Here is a 4416-nt window from a genome sequence, read left to right as displayed (position 1 = left end):
CACCCTTCGTCCACAATTTCTTCAATTTGGCCAAAGGTGACGCACGGTAGACAACAAGTTATCAAACCTGCATTATTGATAATTACGAATTAATCATTGAATCAGGTAACAAATCAATTTTAATTTTTTATTGAATTGTATCGTACTAATTTTGTAACAAAATAAATGTACAACTTAGGAGCGAGAGATGATGTTTCTATTTCGTCAATGTCTCGGAGCTACATATATTATATTATATCGATCATATAAATAGATATAGATATAGATTTTACATGTCTTGGGGTCTTCTCCACAGCCACAGAATTTTCCCTTGTCAATACATTTACACCTACCCAATAGATTGGATAATTATTCTTAAAGAAAGAAATGAAATAAAAGAAGCACTGTTAATTAATGAAATAAAACAAAATGAAAGGTTGTTAGAGAAAAGAATATATATAGACAACAATAGGATATTGTAAAGTGGCTAGAAAAACGGTCAATTCTTATTCTCTGACATTAAGCCAAATAGATATTAAATAATGCATTGTGAATGTGAAATGCAGGAAAAATAGCATGTCTGATAAAATTCTTACTTTCTTCCCCATCCATTATTTTTTATTGATCAAACTATAAACTGGTTGTGTGTTTCAAGCTGTTCATTTTTTATTATCTTGTTAGAAAATTAGACTAAGATTTCAAATCAATCGAAGTATGACTAATTTTTTTTTTATCAATGCAATTTGTTTTCAAAATATTACATGAGACATTTATATTGAAGCTAGAGAAATTAAATGATTGCTATGATTCTATTCCTCCATTCTCTTGTTCTCCAAAAGAGGGACAACGGGCGAGTATGATTCCGAGTCATCATAAACTTCACCCTCTTCCTTTGCTTGCTCTTGGCTTTTCCCCCAAATAACAACATAAAAACCAATAACCGCTATGGCTGCTTCATATTTAGTCACTGTATTTAGTTGAGAATGTTTTTGGTAGTATTTTGGTGAGACTTTTAACATTAAAATCACCAAAATGGCCCCCAAAATAAATCTTAAACAATGCAGTATTGTGGGAGTAAACAAGGGTTTTCAATCAATAGTCAAAGTTGTGCCCGCTGATACCACAAAGCAAATAGCCGTCAATGTGGCTGCAATCCACAGCGCTCCAGGCAATGGATGGGCTTCAATGGAGGGGCCCATAGCCGCAACACAGCGGTGTAGCACCACTATAGCCGGCTCTGCTTATAATCCACGCCACAAACTTGGCAATTAACCTTAACAGACATCAGAAAAATAACAATAGCAAAATCATCAATTTTGTGCACAACTAAGATGCACACTTGAATTTAGACCCTAAATATAGCTTCAAATATAACAATTAAGGCAACAAATCAAATATAATGGAAACAAAATTCTGACCTACACAACACTCAATCAATAGATCTTGGGCATCTCTTGCAACACGTACATCTGGGGGTAACATCTCTTTAATAATTTTTGACATTGTTGCTGCCAAAAAATTAGAGATTCTGTAAGCAATAGAACAGTGATGCATTACCAAGAAAGAAAGAACATTGAGATTGACTACCAAGTACAATAAGTATTAAAGTAACCAAACATCGCAATGCATAATTAATTAGGAGCATTATATCAATTAAACCTATTTAAAAAAACATCAACCGGTCTTCTAATGATTAATGTTAAGAAGAGATTGTTTTGATATGACCACAATTCACTTTAAAGCTTTATAAATTGATAACAAAATAAACACATGCAATTGTCCGTACAGCTAAGGCACGAATCAAACCAAGATGTGTGCATGATTTAGAAAAAAATGGGCAAAATAAAGCAAGCCAAAAAAATTTATTTTCCGGCTGTGCCTCATCATGAGTTGTTCCTTTTGGGGTTGTGCCTCGTCATGAGTTGTCTTACTGCTTTCTCTTCTTCCCCATTTTTTGCTAGAAAATCTGCCATACCCAAGAACCAAAATTATATAACAAAAATGGTACTGAAATTATATGCATAATAAACTTACGTTTGTGCTTCAATAGTTTAAGTTTCAATCTCTTCTTCAATTGAATTTTTCTCTGATGATCTACTGGTATCTTTGGCATCCCCTCCTCTATAATAACTGCTTGTTATAGTCCTGAATCGCTCCTGTCCAGCTCCATCCCACTAAACAAAACACAACAAATGACTCCAAGCTTGGCATGCATGTGACCATAATCATGAATATGAAAAGAAACAAAAAAAGTATTAGAATAAAGAATCCATTGTAGTCACCTCAATGCCAAGGCGAGTCACTGCTGCCACCTCCCTTGGAATGGCCATGGTTATCTGTATCCAACCATAAAACAATAATTTCAGAAATGATGCCGAGAACAACACGAATCAAAATATTTCATTTCATTTCAATTATTATGTTTTCAGGAATTATGTATTGTCACTCTACTCTAATTAACTTGTTTTCTCATTTCCCTAAAATGTATGTCCCTTTAAGTAATCAAGCTATAGCAAAGATCTATTGCCAGTGTTATATCTATGTAAACTTGTAATTAACAATTAGAAAACTAATTTTAAATAATAAAGGCAGTAACGCACAATAAAATAGTAGAAAAATGTGCAGCTCCTGCAAGTGAGAAGTTATTAAAAAAAGAAGAATTGAATAGAGAAATAGAGTGGGAAAGCAAAGCAGGGTATGTAACCTTAGGGTCAATGTTCTAAGAGTGGTCTCCAGCAAGTGCTTCTCCGCTAACTTTGAGCAAAACCCTTCGCCATTTAAATGAAGGCTTGCTACTTTCGTTCATTGAGAGTCTCAAGTGAGACATGGACAGAATCTCGGACTTCCTGCCAACAAATTTTATTTATTTCAGCCATAACAAACAGTTATGATTATTATTATGAAACATACATTTATTTTCATTAAACAATATTTAAATACATTCTATAATCTAATTATGAAACATAAAAAAATCAAATGCAATTCAATTTCAACACAATAAAGTAATCATAAACAATCAATTACAGACTTATAAACCTTGTATTATATACTTCCGGTAAAATGTAAAATAAGGCGCTATTTATCGGTTCAATTTGGATGTTCATGACTTCATGGCCAGAAAGGACACGGAAATAATTATATAATAGTAAATTACTGGGATTGAATATAATAATAAATCAAATCATGGGAGGGATAACATTTGGAAAGTCCTAACACTGCTATATGATCGTTGACAACGCCACTACCTAAGAATACTCACAATCTGCAGCTCGACGGTTTTCCCCTCCAAGTCCACGGTTCTGATTTCCTGAAAATAAAATAAAAATGAGTGTTGGGCCATAAATAGAAATAAAAAAAGAGAATAAGAGTGATAATTATGAAATCAACTCCAATAGTACTTACGTAGCTGTCGACCTAGGAGTCATCCTGAAACGAAACGAAGAAACAAAGGAAGTGAACAAAAAGAGAGATTAGGAGAAGCAAATAAAGTGATAACTCACAGCGAATCTGAGAAGCAAGTAGGATTTTCCAACGGAAGAGTCGCCGATTAGGAGAAGCTTGTTCAGATAATCGTTGAAACCAAACCAAACCCCAAATTAAACTCAGAAGCTAAATTTATAGTCTAAAGCCAAGCACAAAAAGGGAAACTCGGTTGAGGGCAGGAACGACGGCGAGATAAAGCATGGCGACCCAACCCATCCTCAAAGCCAAACCAAAATCGTAAAAAAAAAAAAATAGAATGAAACTTCTTAAACAATAAATATTTGTGAATTTTTAAAATGATTAAATGATACAATAATTTTATTTTATCTTACAATAATAGGTTAAATTACTAACTAATTTACAAATGATTCAGAGACCTGTTAAATCGTCATTGACATTTTAGAAAGGTCGATTTCCTTTTGATATCCGCATCAACGCCACGGAACTTGATCACAGCTCGATCATAAGCCCTGAAACAAAATAATAATAATAATAATAATAATAATAATAATAATAATAATAATAATAGTAGTAGTAGTACGAAATATTTCTTACGCTTAAACAAAACCAAAAACACCTAATCATGAAATTCAAATTACCTTGCTGCAGCATGCATTATGTCAAATCCACCTAAAAGAAAATAAAGAAAAAGAATGTGATATTAAAGAAAATTGTAGTTAATATAAAAGCGAATCTTCTACTTGCACAATCAAATAAATTGTGAGGAATTAACACAAAAATGTGATATCCTCCCCAAGTGAATCATGGATTCTTCACACCGCAAGCACTTGAACAATCAATTTTTGCAAACACAACCTTATCCATCAGTCAAGTCAGCGTTTTTTCCATCATAATTCAGAAAAACAAAATACCCTATACCTGAGGATACTCCACCCAAGGGGCCCAAACAAATTTACATATACACACAATATCATAAGGAGTAAAATCAGTAAT

At 33.1% G+C, this 4416-nt stretch overlaps 1 long non-coding RNA gene across 4 annotated transcripts; it reads right to left on the bottom strand.

Moving 5' to 3' along the window:
- Window positions 1-769: 769 nt before the first annotated feature.
- LOC114396106 lies at window positions 770-3737 on the bottom strand. 4 transcript variants are annotated; one of them, XR_003663227.1, is made up of 8 exons: window positions 3480-3737; window positions 3382-3405; window positions 3225-3286; window positions 2684-2825; window positions 2262-2315; window positions 2014-2153; window positions 1398-1945; window positions 770-1252 (listed from the first exon to the last, which is right to left on the bottom strand). It is a non-coding gene; the product is annotated as an uncharacterized LOC114396106 (long non-coding RNA). The 4 variants fall into 4 exon arrangements; XR_003663229.1 differs by having other exon boundaries at window positions 3239-3286; XR_003663226.1 differs by having other exon boundaries at window positions 3382-3736.
- Window positions 3738-4416: the final 679 nt, after the last annotated feature.

This window comes from Glycine soja, chromosome 18 (genome assembly GCF_004193775.1).
Source record: "Glycine soja cultivar W05 chromosome 18, ASM419377v2, whole genome shotgun sequence".
NCBI lineage: Eukaryota > Viridiplantae > Streptophyta > Magnoliopsida > Fabales > Fabaceae > Glycine > Glycine soja.
Note: the sequence above shows the minus strand (reverse complement) of the source record. Positions and strands in the feature narration are given on the sequence as shown.